We start from the raw sequence: 16,078 nt of genomic DNA, 5'->3' as shown, positions 1-16,078 counted from the left end.
CCAGTGTAGATGTAGCTATGTTGACAGAAGAGTGCTGTTAATAGTTAATGTTGTTTGGGAAGGCGGCTTAGGTTTGCTGGCAGAACACCGGCTTCTTTCGGCATATGCTACACAAGGGGGTTATGTCAGCAGAGTTGGCGTAGGTTCTGTAGTGTAGACATGGCCTAAGTGTTACAAAACTGGACATGCTGTGGAGCTGTTACTGTCACGTCTTTCCTTTCCCCCCCCGTTACATGCTTTTTCTCCTGGCTTCACAGCTTGAGGAGATACCTTTCTCCTGGTCCTTTGTATTTTGTACAGCACCTTGCAGTTTCACTTCTAAACGGCAGTCGTGTAAACTCACATACTGCCGCATAGCAGACCCTGGTGTTCACTGAGAGCAGTAAGTCGGATGCTGACACTTCCAAAACAAGAATGCACCAGGAGAAAAAATATACATCATCTCTTTCCAACGAGCCAAGGCACAGAACACAGAGGGCTCTGCAACCCTATTCAGTCAGAGAAACCCTGGGGGGAAGCCAAGAGAGACGCTCTTGCTGAGCCAGAGCACTGAACGTGAAAGCAACAAATTGAGATGACTGTTAACAGAGAAAAACCTTTAACATCAGTAATGACTAAACCAGTTCAAGGGGGGGAGGATGTTATTTATTGTTGTAAATGTAGATAGCCTCAGTAAGAAGTTTGTGTGTGTTGAGAGCCACAGGATGTACAGTATTCTATGTCCAGTTGAGAAATGGATTTAGGCCTGGCCTGGGTGGATGACTATCTACAGCGCCACATTTCATGAGGGCACTGAGGCTCTGCGAGGAGTTCCACTGCAGGGAAGATACATAGGAGACTCTATGCTATGGGACACCATCCCCAGATCCCCGGGGAGAGGGGGGAGGGGAAGAGAGAGAGAGAGAAAGGGTAGACAAGGTGGCCAGAAGACACTTCTTTGGTTGAGAAAGGAATGGGGGAATTTAAGGGGAAGAGAGAGAAGGAGATCCAGGAAAAGTTAGGAAATAGGGGGCCTGCTTTCCTGAATTCAGAAGTGCTCTGAAAACATCATTTGCCTAGTCACCAACTTACCTACGGCCAGCCCTGCACCACTGCCAGATTTTCCAGGATCACCCCTAACAAAGCCGGGATGAGCCCACAACCAACCGTGACCGTCACGCTGTCTGGAGCGGCTCATGACTGAGAGTGCCAACCACCACACTGGGTGGTGTGTTCTGTAATTAGATTTCACCAACCCGTGAACTCCTGGGTCACTGTAACAGTCTTATCATGGGGTCACAGACAGTCCCCTTGGGCTCTCCAGTCTATCTTGCCACCCAGACAAGCTGGACTTAGTGATAAATGGCCACTTACACCAAAAATCACAAACCATTCAGGTCGCTCCCGGTCCCAAGAGACCAGTCACTTACCTCAGATCATTCGTACCTTCGATCTCAGTGCTGCTAGCCAATCCGATAGCAGACTAATTATGGATTTATTTACTAGGAAAAAGAAATGAGAAAGTTATTTACAGGTTAAAGCAGGTAATATATACACACAAATGAGTTCAGTCTATGGTTCCAAAAAGTGACAGAGATGTGGTAATCTGTCAGCACTGAATGTCTTTTCAGGGCTAACCCGGGCTGACCCTGGGGATCTCTGCTTTTTGTTTCTTAGCTCCAGCCCTTGTAAGAGTCCAAGCAGCAAAGAGCTGACATGAATGTTTTTCATCTATCTTTATTTCCCTCTTCCAGCATTCACACCGACGGGACGAGGCCTTCTTCACGTACTTCAACATGGGTGGATGGGGCAATCAGCAGAGCTTTCATTCAACAACAGCTCACTTCATTTTGGATGGGTGGGGAGAACCACTCTTCCCCTCTGAGTTCACACGTTCAGAGTAGGCATTTTTACAGTTATAAAACAAACATATTTGCTATATTACCTTATAGCATGGAATACAGAGGTTACAAGATTAACTCATACAGCAATTTACAAGCATTTTAAAGAGTCTAAACACTCAACACATCCTTACAAGTCTAACACTTATACTAAGCAATATTAACATATAGGTGAGCTGGTCGGGTTTCCAGCTATGAATTTGTCAGTGCTCAGCTGATGCCGACAGACTTGGCAAGAGCTGGCACCTGGTTTACCAGCACTGCAGTGACATCAGTGGATACTGAAATCACATTCTGGGCCTAGAAAGGGTAATTGCAATGGGACAACTTGACGTTTTGACCAGAGATGGAAATCCATGTGTGGTATCCTGAGGTAGATAGCACAGCGCCATGGCATACTGGGAAAATGGCAGCCCTCATCCCCTGTGGCCAGGTCTCCATGACTGCAGGGGGACCCAGGCCTAGCTGGCACTCCCTCCTCTACCTCTAACTAGCCTTTCTTTTTTCCTTCAGTTCAATTGCATGTGAAGAACCTTCATTTTTCCTGCCCTGCATTAGTTCAGCCCTGGCCCCAGGACACAAGAGGCCTGTTATAAATCCCTGGCCACTAGCAAGTGTATTGTTCAGAGAGGGCTGTGGCAGAAAATGAAGTATGTGTACTTAGCTGCAGTTTACACCTATTACTGTTACCAGATCTCTGCTGAATCAGGATCCTTCTGGTTTCATGTGGCTAAGGCAAGAAAGCCAAGTCCTGCACTGCCAGTCTACCTGAGGAGTGAGTTAATCAGCACATACTGCTGTCAAATCATTGTACAAAGGAATGCCTTGAAGGGAAAGGGTGGTGTAATATAAAAGGTAATCTAACCAACCAGCACATGCTTGGTGTGCTCACTGCATGGAAGAAGGCATGGACATGTGGGGTATGGGTTTTAACCAGGCCACTAGTCAAATTACCTCCAAGGTTCCCATCGGGAGACAGCCAGCGCACCCCATTGATCCTTTGCCAATTCTTGGGGGCTCCCACCTCAGGGGGGAGCCAATCATCACATTAGAAGGGTCTCTGGGCACCTCCACTCGCCCGCTAGCATCCCCTCCACCTTTTGGGGGTTGAGGCAAGAGGGAACCTCGACCCCTGAGCCAACACCGCCATCACGCGCACTGGCAGAGCAGTCCCCCTGGGTAACACCTGGGCCCCTGGTTCTGATGTGCCCCCAGTCGGTTAGACACGATACCTGCAGTTTGAAAGGAGATGCCCTCAGGGTGCCCACAATGCTACCTTTTGGGGTCTGGAGCCTAAATCAGTGAGTTCCTGCACTGGGCACCTGTCACAAGGAGGCACCAGCATCAGCTTGGCTGCCTGCCTCCCCACCCCACATGGGCTGCCTAGAATTTCAGCCAGCCCAATACAAAGTTCATCCAGGAGCAAATCAGTGCCTAGATCAGAGATGCACTTCGCCCTCTCTATAAAGCTCCGCTGCACTCTGGGTTATGTAGCCATGACTGATCACTCAGACACCCGTGGAGTCCAGCCCTGTCACTGTTTTCCAGCTGGCCTTCCTGCGGGCTCTATCTATCTTTAGCGGGTGTACTGCAGTCCACCAAACGCTGCGGGCCAGCCTCTCTGACCGTACCGTCCTCACGCCAGGGAGCATGTTTGTCAGCAGTCCAATATGCCACTTAGCCTTCAAAATCAGCGTGAGGCTGGAGCACGTTCCAAGGTCAGACGCCTCTAGTTGGATAAGAATGATGTCCCGTGCACTCTCCTGGGGCACCTGCCCAGGCAAGGGGGGGGCATGAGCTGGTCCAAGCATGTGCCCTGTCTGCCATGCCCAGGCAAAGTGGCATCCCTTCCAAGGCCCGGCTCTGAGCCTCTCGCCAAATCACATGCTCTCTTGTAAGCCCAATGCCGTGCCCGCAAAGCCATAGCCCCAGCCATGGGCATGCTGTGGTACATTCTATGGGATTGACAAGGGGAAGGAAACAGCCACGGTTACAACTCATGGTGCTTACCGCCCACCTCTTGCATTGGCTTCCCCTCAGGCAGTCACATGTAGGACTTGTAGGCTCTGGATCACCAGCATCCGATAACCTGGACCTCTGACGCACTCACATCCAACCAGGCATTCAATGTTACAGCCCCTGTGTGGAACGAGTGGAAGCCAGACTTTCCTGGTGACTCCAGAACCCAAGAATGACAGCCCCTTCCTACACATTACCACAAACTGATCTCAGTTACAGTGGTGTGACTCCAGAGTCACTCAAGCAAAGCCACTGGAGGGGTTCACTATGGATTTACACTGGTATAATGGAGAGAGCAGAAATTGCATTGTCAATAAAGAAAAAGTTAAAATCGAAGCTGAGCCAAGGATTGTGATCCAGAGTCTACTTAACCTGGAGCTTGGGTTTGGGGCTGAAGCAGGATGAAGGGTCTGGGTATACAGACTTGACAGCACCCAGACCTCATCCTCACTTTCCATAGGATTTTAGTACAAAACAGTGCGGCCAAAATCATTTCAAAACCTCGGGCTGAAAGTCCATGAGAAGTGGTTCTCCTAGGATTCCAGCTGCATCCTGACTGGAAAACAGGTCTTTTCTGGTTATGGAACTAACCCAGAATCAAATTGATAGTGGTTAGGTTCCAATCCAGAGATTCAAAGGGATTTGGATTGGAGATCTTTGTCCAGGGGACAAGGCTGGCAAAATGGGGCATGGTCATGGCACCTCTACACTTCAGCTTTACCTACCTGTCACAATTGGCAGAGCCCACCATAAATTAGAGCGACTCTTGGACTTGTCTAAGGGCTGGTCTACACTGGAAGATTAGATTCACCCACCTGCACCACTTAGGGTTGTGAAAAATCCACCCTCCTAAGTGATGTAGTTAAACTGACCTAAATCACTGTGTAGACAGAGCTAGGTTGATGGAAGAATTCTTCTGTCAACCTAGCTACCACCTTTTGTGGAGGTGGATTACCTACATCAATGGGAGAACCCCTCCCATTGGCATAGGCAGTGTTGACACTGAAGCGCTACAGCTACACCGCTGTAGCATTTCAGGTGTAGACAAGCCCTCATTTTCAGGGGGGATCAACTCCCCAAGGGCCTCAGAACCTGGTGATCAAAGATGGCATACAGCCATGTGCAGCTTGGGCACCACTTAGAATCCATGTCCATGGTATGAGCCTGAACCAAAATCCCTGGGTCCAATTTGCCACCTACACAGGAAAATTCCACGGACATCAAGAGGAGTGATTTGCATGTTGCAGGGAGACCATCAGTCTTCTGGATCTGAAAATCCCTAGTCTTGGGGGAAGCTTGTATCTGAATCCCAGCTTCATGGCTCACTGTAATTAACCTGACTTAAAACCCTGCTTCTAAACAACCCCAATCTTTGGGTAAGCTCCAGTCTGAACTTGGTGTCCTAGGACTTGTCTACACTTAAAAAATAAGTTAACCTAATATAGGTCGACTTACAGCCATCGCTGTAACTACAGTGCTGGCTGATGTCCACGCTGCCCTCCGTGGGTCGGTGGAATGTGTCCTCACCAGGAACACTTCCACCGACGTAAGGGGCAGTGTGGGGAGCTGAAAGCCCTGTCTCTCAGCTCCCTGCCAGGAGCCGCACAGACTCCTGGGCAACTCTGTGGGGTGCCCTCCCACCGCACCTCCTGGTCCCATCTGGGAGCTTGGGATAGCCACCAGGGACTTCTCCCTTTCCCTGCTGAGAGCCAGGGGGAGCTGCACCAGACGTCTCTGTTCCCTAGTCTGCTGCAGAATGGGCAGCCATGTCAATGTCACAGCTCCAGAAGGGGAGCAGGAGCAGAAGCACCTGGACTTCTGGCCCCAGCTCCCAACCAAGAGCGGAGACCAACAGTCCGGGCTTCTCACCCTGCTCCCAGCCGGGAGCGGGAACCAGCTGCCAGGGCTTGGGCTTTGAGTGGTGAAATTGACAAGAATGACAGCCTCACAACCAATGTAAGGGACACAGAGTCTACACTGACACCGCATCACTCCAGCTATGCTGACAAAAGCCCTACACCTCTCGTCGAGGTGATTTTATCTTGTCGAAAAAACAGGGCCGTTTTGTCAGGGGGGTTGATTGCAGTGTGTATACCACCCTGTTTTGCCCACCAAAACTGACTTTGATTGACAAAACTCTCTAGTGTAGACCAGACCTTTGGCGCACACACTTCCTATAACCACAGACAGAGCTGCGTGAAACATGAATAAAGTAGGGTATGAGAGACCTGAAAGACTCAGATCACATTCCCCATAACTTTTGTGAACCTGCACTGGGTTGCAAGCAATCTTGCCAAGATTACCCTAGAGACAGCAGCCAGGAGCAGAGAAGCCTTGTAATAAAACTCCTTCAGAGGTGGAATTCCTTCTCCATCTCTCTCCCAGAAAGATGAGCTGGGGAGGGCACAGCATTGTTAGTGATTTCTGTTCCAATGCCTTTACCTGCGTAACTAGAGAAGCCATAGCATGAAGAATTGGAAGGCGAACAGAAACTGATCTGGCCCACACCTGCCCCATCTACTTATCCTATTGCAGATCCTGCCATGAGGATGTTAGTGCAGCAGTATCAGAGATTATTACAGAATGAGTCTTGACTCTTTTATGTGTTATTAATTTAAAAACAAACAAACCACAGGCTGGTGTATCTGTATTTCAGGTGCCCAGAATTGGAGTGCTCAGATTAGTTCTGCAAGTAAGCAAAGGAAGGGGGGAGTAGGGGAAATGAAAGGGAGAGTAAGAGATCTGAATCTCACGGCTATCAGCTTGAGCTATGAAATTCAGTATCCAGGAAAGTGCATTATCTGGACTGTTAAATGACATAAGGGATAGTGCTACTCTTGGCAGATCCAAAGGTCTTGGTTCTTCACTGCACCCCAGCTCTACATTGTGTGGCTGGGTTTGTGTTCCACTCTCAGCAAGGGGAGGAAGGAGTTAATAAGATTCCTAAGGGAGGAAAATTACCTGCCACGTTTTGAAGGGAGAGTACCAGGTGTCAGTCCTGAAGGGAGGGGCTGACATTAACTAATCTCATTAAGGAACAGGCCAATAAAAGGAAGGGTTTGAGGCATAGGAGGTTTTTAGTCCTAGGGTAAACTGTGCTCCCCATCTGAATCCTAGGTCTCAGAGGATCTAATCTGCAGAGCTCAGTACTGAACAGCCAAAAGGGTGAGAGATTCTGTATCCTTTCCTCTCTCTAGAGAGGAGCCTCTGCAGGGGTAGAAAAATGTGCTGTGGGCATTGTAATGTGTTTTGTGCTCAGCACTTATGCATAGCAGTACTGAGGTGAGAAACCGATAGAAGGAAACTCCCCCCTGCATTATGTAGGGACTGTGTTCTTACTGTGGATGAGGGGAGGTCTGAGCTGTTCTCCACTGCTATACCCATCCAGTGCCCTTCAGAAACAAATACTTTAACTTTACCCCCCTCTGCCTCTGTAAATGCCAAGTCTGAACATCCCCTGTTGGGAACAGGAACAGAGTCCCAGGCACAGAATAGGAGTTGCTCACACAGTAGACTATGCCTCTTACAGCTGATGTAGGCTATAATCACGGAGTTGGGACAGGGAGGAAAGATGTTAGTGGTGAAAGCTTGAGGCAGGTAGGGAATCTGTATTCCTGCTTCAGTCCTAGATTTGCTGTATGACAGTGGGCAACTTGCTCCGCATCTCTGCATACCTTTGTCTTGCCCAGCCGTGAAACCAAGCTAATCCTCCCAAGGTGGTTGCAGGGTTCAGTTTGTGAATGCTTAGATAGTCCAGTGAGGTGTTTGGAGAATGGTGATGTGGTAACTGATGGCATTTCTCTAGCTGAAATACAATAGCCCCTTTAGCAGGCTGGGAGTTGAGCTGTACCCACCAACTATCAGATGCTGGGAAGGGGAGAAGATGAAGGTGCAAAGGGGGCAGCAGCTATTTAATGATCCCCCTCCCTCTCTGGGTCAATATAGCAACAACTGTGGGATGGCACCCCTCATCTTTTGCATTGGCCGAGGGGAGGGGCGACTGGGATGGATGTCATTAGTTGCTAGCAAGCCTGCTTTTGAGTTGCCCATATGCAATACTGGCCCCCCTAGTAAAATAACATGCTGGCTGCTGCTGTCATGGACCAGGCACGTGGCTATGCAGAGAATGGGATGCAAACTTCAAAACCACAGCTCTGCGTGTGTGTGTGTGGGGGGGGGATAATCAGGCCCTTTCGCTGGGGCGCATATCAAAACTGCATGGCAGCCTATGTCCAACACCCTAACAAACCCCCTGGGTAATGCTATCTGCAGGTGGCATAACTGGTATGTACTGCCCCTTATGTCACAATAAGCAGACCTCTGCGGTATATTTAAAGCACGGAAGACTGAAGTACACTCACAACTTTACTGTAAAATGCTAAATTCTATCCTCATTCATACTATAAATCCTGGGTAACTCCACTGAAGTTGGGGAGGTGGGAGGCAGGACATTACTCTGTATTTTCATTCATGTAACAAAGACTAGATTATAATCCTAAAATTTGGATTTAAATATAGAAAATATGCTTGTTGTATTTTTAGGGTCCAACATATAGCCCAAAGTCCTAAAGTAATTTTTTGGATATACAATAAATAAGTAAATCATACCTTTCTTTTAAGAGTCTGCAGCCATGTCACCTTGGGCTGTCGTCTGAACTCCACTTGCACTTACAGCTGAATATAAGACTCTTCACTCCCTTTTCTCACCTGTTGGTTAATATTGTTGAATGCTGTTAATCAGCTGTTGTGCTCTAGACCAGAAGTGGGTGTATTTTCAGTGGTGAGTGAAGTGATCAATGTATACTTAAAGTTCTTTGGGTTGAGAGATGGTGTATAAATATAAAATTATCATTGAACCTAAACCTCATCCTAAAACCCCCTCACAAATTAGAATTCGCATCTTCAAGAACAAGTCTACTATTGGTAGAGAAATGGATGTTAATCTTCATTGGCTCATTCTGGGATGGGGGTATTGTGAAAATGTAAAATAATGTAGTCTAATTTATAGTTTCTCTGTTGAATAACTTGCTGATGAATGTGGATGTTTATTATGCAGTGTTTGTTAGTGGGGTAATCTACAGCTCAAGACTGGCAGAAATGTATTCACAATATGAAATCAAACTCCTCATACCCATAGTTGTCTCACTTCATTCCCATGTGTTTTCAGCCCTTGTTATGGGAAGTGTATTTGTTAATAAGGCTTTTTTTTTTTTTTTTTTTGCATTACGTTTTGGGAAATAGAGGAGCTATTTTGTTGGGGTTTTTTTAAAGCATTTTATCTGTCACTTTTTCCAGTAATTAGTTGCCTAAAAATAGCACAGTACAAAAATATTTCATAGGCATGCGCTGAAATTGCTTTCATCATGGTCATTATTTCTGTTACAGAAGCCTCTAAAGGTCTCAGTCCAGACTGGGTGCCAATTGGCTTAACTCTGCACCCAGGTTAGCCTCGCTTGTGTGCGAGCAGTCACAGTGCAAAAAGCTTGATCTGAGTTACTAGGTCCTCCCTGGTGCTGCATTTACCCAGGTGTGTTGCTAGAATGTCTGGAGGCCGGCAATCTGTGCCGCAGGAAGCTGCCATGCTGTATGAATTCTTTCCCAGTGAATTGTGAGAGAACTTGTGTCCTTCTGGTCACATGGGGGGAGCTGTGGAAAGGCACCGGAATGCTATCAGCACTTGAGTGATTTAGCCTGCATTATCCCTGCAGAGCAGCCTAGTGAAAGAGGATTTTAGCCTATTGGCTCAGGCGAGCCAGGGAGCCCTAGTTGAAAGCACTGCTAAACTTGGGCAGTGATTTATTTTTTTGGTATATGTGGATGGGAGAAGGGCTAGGAGCAACACCCGAGTAAAAACCTGGGTGATCTCTGCCATGAAAAGCCATCCTAGGATTTTACATCAAGATAGCTATTTAGAGTTAAGCCTGGTCTACAGCAGAAAATTAGGTTGGTCTAACTACGTTGGTCAGGGTATGAACGCCACTCAGGGCTGTGGATTTTTAAGCCGACCTAAGTCCCCGCATAGATGGAGCTGGGTTGACAAAAGAATTCTTCCATCAACCTAGCTACTGCCTCTTGGGGAGGTGGATTACCTGCACCAATAGGAGAACTCCTCCCATCGGCGTAGGAAGTGTCTACACTGAAGTGCTACAGTAGCACAGCTGTGCCACTCTAGCATTTTAAGTGTCGACAAGCCCTTAACTATCTTGATGCAAAACCCCGACTTTCTTATGCAGTGAAGGCATAAACTCAACGGACAAGTCAGACAAAGTGGGAGGGAGGGAACAGAGAATGAGCAGTGAAATGATTTGCTCAAGGTCATGGAGCAGGTCAGCTGGAGAAGAGGGAATCGAATGCAATTTTTTTGCCTTTCCCATCCAAGCATCTCAAGATACTGTATAAATAGCAGTTTAGAGGTGCATTACTCCTGTAAAGAAGAGAAATAATATTAGTCCCTGAGGCACAGAGCAGTGAAGTGACTTAGCCTTACTGTGTGACCTGGATACGTCTACACAAGCACTTTTGTTGGCCACGGGTGAAAAAAAACAAGCCCCTGACCTACATAAGTTTCACCAAAGACGTGCCAGTGCGGACAGTGCTTTGTCAGACATAGCTACTGCCACTCGTTGGGGGTGGTTTACATGGGAGACCTTACAGAGGTGCAGCTGCAGCGGTACAGCTGTGCTGCTGTAAGATCTGTAGTATAAACATGGCCTGCATTACTGTAGGAGAGGAATAATGGTGCAGAAGTTAAGTTGCCAGGCGTGGGACATAGGCAACCCATGTTCAATTCCCTGCTCCACCACAGACTTCTTTGTGACCGTAGGCAAATCATTTCATGTCTGTTTCCCATCTATAAAAAAAAAAAAAAGATGATGGAACTGCCCGTACCTCATGGGTGTTGAGGATAAATAAATTAAGGATTGTGAGGCGCTCAGATACTACAGTAAGTACCATAGAAAGTTACTGGAGGGCTTGGGAGCCAAAAACAAGAGTTTTGCTTCCCAGACTCCTTCTATATCCACTAAACTACACTGCCTACTTCATTCATGTAACTTGTCATGCACTTAAGTGATTTCCCCTCTCGTTTTAGTTTCCATCTTACAACGTGTTGCTTTATGGGCAATTAAAATAGAGCAAATACAATATCTGATTTATAGCTGTTGCATTTACACCAAAACAACAATGCTGCTTTTGTGGCACTTTGCAATAATCCACTTCCCTCAATGTGAAAATCTACATCAAGTGGATTATCCCAAAGCGAAATAGCACAACTGTGTCCTTTTTGCTATGCAGCACTTTTAACCCTCACTTGATAAAGCTTGCTTGCTGAGAATGGAAAAGCCTTCCCCATATCTTATTTGCAAAGGATCCTGAAAACAATTCAATGCAACCACAAGCAAGAGACAAACAGCCTAGTCCTAGAGCTCAGACACCAATGCTACAGTGTAGTAGCTGCAAGCTAGTAACGTATCCCAGAGTAAGTAGGGCACAGGCCTGGGCATTGAGTTTTCTGTTCTGATCCTTAAAAAATCCTCTTCCTTTCTATATGGTCTACTAATGTGTGCGCTGACTACCCAAAAACTACCCACACAATGATGCAGGGCTATAACGTACTCACTGCCTTTTTGAGTGAAGTACCTGATCGATGAGTCCCTGATTCAGCAAAGTCCTAAGTGCTTTCCTGAATCGGGGCCAGAATGCACATTTTGTCCAGGACACAGCTGTCTAACCGATAGCTTCAAATATTTTATTGATGTCTTTAAATCTAAATGATTAAAAAGATGGCCATCCAAGACTCTAGATGCCCAAACACATCATTAATACAGTAAAACTCTAAGCATTGATCATTTTGGTAGGAACTCAGCCAGCCAGACACCTACAGACTCCTTTCCACCCCTTCGTCATTCTGGAAAGCATACTCTCAGCCCTCTCCAAACACCCCATCAAAGAGATGACTCTGGCATGGAGCCAGGATGGCCACTAAATTCGGGCTATTTCAGACCAAGGATCGAAAGCCAGTTCCAGGGTCTTGGGGAGCCCCCAGAGAACACTCTGCTGGCAGACCTCTCTTTTTTTATAACAAGGGGATCTGGCTTGAGGCAGGAGCTTTGAGTATGGATAGAGAGGAAATCCCTCTTGTAGGCCCATTTAGGACTTTGTTGGTCATGACCTATAGGCAGCCAGTGCAGATTGGTAGGATGTGCTCCAGCAAGATTCCCTGCTCAGTAAGTGGGGTGCTGTGCTCTGCACCAGCTTCAGTCTCTAAAAGGATTTAAGGTATATTGTGTACAGCGCAATAATCCTGTCTCTCGCTTATCAGTTTTCTTTTTTTAAAAGTGTAGGCAATGCTATTTAAATAAAAGGACATTCCAAGAGCACCAACTCTGCAAAATTAAGCATTTAAAAATCTGAAAATGCCCAGAGCTATGATTGCTCGTGGAACTATAACTCCACTTCCCTGTGCAGATGCAAATTCTCTGCTAGTGTACATGGGTGGTGGCTCCATTGAAGTCACTAGATTAGTACCCAACAGCAAATTTGCCCCACTGTCTTTATTTACAGGCTCACATGCTGTTGTTCCTGCCAAACTTCAGCCTTATGCAGTACAAAGGCTGTATGGTGCTTAGTGAATGAGGCATGATTTCAGAGAGAATGAGACAGGTTTCCCAGATCTGTGCTTGTCTTTGGTCAAAGTCTATTTATACTTTATGTAAATCTGGAGTAAAACCAAACACACACACAGACGTAACTGAAAGACCATATTTCTGCCCTCAATGGACAGAAAAGACTGAGTATAGTGTAGGAGGCAGGGGTTCATTTATTGAATGAGAATAAAATATTAATACTGAACATCTCCCAGCCTCATTCACAGGGCATCATTCAGCCTGCAAACTGAATGAAGCAGGTGTTGTGTGCCATCATTAGTTTGAGATCACGGAAATGAAGACTGTATCATAATGCATATGCATAAAGGGAAGAGTTACGGTCATACTGTGCCACTTTCTGACTTCTTCATGTTTCACTTCACAAGTTTAATGTTCTTTTAATGTAGTTTTTTTATATGGAATGCTCTTATAAATGTAATATTTTAGTAAAATGGAGATATGAAATTCTTCTAACTATATATTAGATAGCTAGAAAAAAGCTTTACGTGGGGGGAAAAATGCAAAAATTTCAACCAGCTCTAATATAAATGAACCACTCACCACTGAAATGCGGTCACCATAGTCAGGTAAGAGCATGTAGAAGACATGTTTTTGGCTGAGGATAGTGGGGTCAACCTCTACACTTACAAAGGGTGCCATGGGACAGTCAATGTAAACAAAGGACCAGGGGGTTAGGGGGGTCTGCTTCAAAAGAAGCAAGTACACAATATAAGCTACATGGTACTCCCCTTATCTGCCTTGGAATGTTGATGGGCTCAGACAACCCTGGAGCAATTTGAACCTGTGGTTCCAGGGAGTCTAGGGATTTCAAAGCTGCTTATCTTCCAGATAACTAATTGGCAAAAAGAGCAGCAACCGAAAGAGTCTGTCTGCAGCTAGAGAAGGGGATCACATAGTACAGGTTTTCCAAATGTCACAAAAATAGCTGTGGAGAGTGTCTAGTGGTTAGACCAGAGGCTGCAAGTCAGGACTCCTGGGTTCCAGTCTTAGCTCTGATTTGCTGTGTTAAGGCCACTTTTTGAAAAGAAATTTTTATTTGGAGTGCCTCCCTTGACACCTTGAGCTTGACATTCAGAAGTGCTGGGCAAGTGCAGCTCCCCTGTTCTTGAGTTGGAATTGCAGTTTGCTTAGGCCCCAAGACTCAGATACCCCAAAACCATTGGCCAGTTTTGAAATGTTTGTCTTGCCTTGTGTGCCTCAGATGCCCCAACTGTAAAAGTAAAAATACTTCCCCACACTGCAGGAGGGAGGAGCAGCGGGGAGGGAGTGGCACGAAGCTGAATTGTTAATGTTTCTAAAGGGATTTGAAGACCTTAGATGAAAGGCACTAGAGAAATGCAAAGTATTATGACAAATGCAAAAATTTCTAGATTCCTCACCCAGAGGGGAAAAAGCGCATGAAGAAAATTAGCAAAGAATGGCCAGTCGGTTTGTGTGTGTGTCTTTGTTTTAAAAGGTTTGGGTTAGTTTTCTGTTAATGGCATCAGGAGCTTATCTTCTAAGGCCATCTCATTAAAACTACAAGACAAGCCAGTAGGGGGTGCGAGAGCTGTAATTACAGCCGGGAGGTCGATGGAAATGCAGTTACATACAATCACCTTGTGTTCTCTCTGTCCTCCCTAAGTGAATTACCCTTTAAAAAACACAAATCTCTTTTGATTGCCTTTTTAACCTCGTTCATAGAGAGAGCTACTGGTCAAATGTGCATCTCATTTCATCTCCCCTGCTGCCTCTGCCTGGTTTGTGGGTTATAAGTAATTCCGTTCTTTGAAGACTTGAGAGAAGGGAGGGCTGGATGGAGAGAAAAGAGAAACAGCTTCTTAATGGGAGCGACAGGTGCTTGAGTCCTCTGATGTGAAGGTCATTCTACTGTCTAATGGTCAAAGATTACCCATCCACCCCAATGTGCATGTGCAATTCCCACTGCAGTCAAGAGGAGTTGTTCGTATATTTGAGGATCTTTATGCAGCATACACACAATACTCCTAGGTGCGTACGTTCCTGAGTTCAGGCTCTGTCAGATGAGTGGAAAAGCTGGCTTCTGTGTGTATGCCAATATACAGCACATTGTAGAAGCAGGTATATGTATGTGTGAAAGGCAGCATGTCTAGCAGTCAGAACAGGAGATTGGGTTCTTATCCTGAATTTGCTATAGATGTACTGCATGGCCTTGGGCAAATCTACCCTCTCTGTGTGTCAGTTTAATTAAATTCACCTTTGTTGAGCACTATGATAAAAAGTGCTATGTAGATATTAAATGTTACGCACGTGGTAAAAATAATAATACATACTTGCATTTTATCACCTGCTGAACCTCAAAGGGATTTACGCTGTAAACTCCATATGAGGTTCACTTCATCTGCCACTGAATGTATCCACTCATAGGGTGGAACTTGGTAGCTGTTTAACAGCTGAAATGTGATTGACATGGGAGTCCCTGAGAAGTTGCCTGATAGCAAGAACTTTCAGCCCAGTAAACCTGGTCTGAATTTAATCCACTGATCTAGAGGTGAAAGTCTCTGTATACCGTTACTGATCCTCCAAGCACCTAGCTCCCCCTACGAAACATGCTTTTTTTAACTTGCATAGCTAGATGCTGAGACAATAGGCTTCCTGATTCTCCCTGTGCGAACTGCTGTACCACTTTCCGCACAAAGGATGGGTAGAAGTTATTTTTTCTATTTTTGCCCTCAACAACAAAGCACTTATACACAGCTTTACACAGGAGTAACTCCATTGACTGCTCTCCGGTCACTCCTAATCTACAACAGCATGAGTAGAATAAGCCTGTTATTTCTGTGCGAGATGTTTTAGTGGTGAATTTGCAGTGCTGTGCTCTACAGTTTAATTACATATCACATTGGCAGTCACAACATGTGAGGAGTATGCCTCAATGTATAAAGCATCCCAAAGTGGCAGTATGACATTTTGGTCAGAACGGCTATGCTGCAAGAGGCTGAATGGCTCATGAGTTTGGAAAAAGGATTTGGTCTCTCTCACCTCCAAGTCACAACCGACAGTAACTGAAATTTGATACTATTGACAGCTGTTTAATAAGTGGAAAGAGCGGGTAGTTTTAGTCCAGTTCCTACTAGGCAGATGTCCACATCAGACACTTACCATCACAATGGACAAGCACTATCGCTTTCGCAGGCAGTTTAGCAGAGAGGTCAAGGATGAGTCATGTTTTCCCTAGATGAGACCTCCCTCTCCAGGTCAGGGGTAAAGTACCTGGGCAGTGCAACATGTAAGGGGAAAATGCTGCCAAGAAGTATGTCTTCTGGACTGATGGAGGACTGCAGTCTTGAGGACTGTGGATCCAGGCCCTTTCATCAGCACTTATTAAAAAAAGAATGGACATACTGAATTCTGAGGGCCCCTTCCTCAAGCGGAGCTAAAGTAGATGCTAGCAACACACACCTGCCCTGAAAACAGTTCAGTTTATCATTCTATAAATTGCATCTTAACAGTGTTGTGCATTGCCAGAGTGCCTTTCAAAGCAAAGACTCTCAA

This window comes from Emydura macquarii, unplaced genomic scaffold, assembly GCF_026122565.2.
Source record: "Emydura macquarii macquarii isolate MOO-44397 ecotype Brisbane River unplaced genomic scaffold, CSIRO-AGI_Emac_v2 contig_1119, whole genome shotgun sequence".
In the NCBI taxonomy this organism is placed as follows: domain Eukaryota; kingdom Metazoa; phylum Chordata; order Testudines; family Chelidae; genus Emydura; species Emydura macquarii.
Note: the sequence above shows the minus strand (reverse complement) of the source record.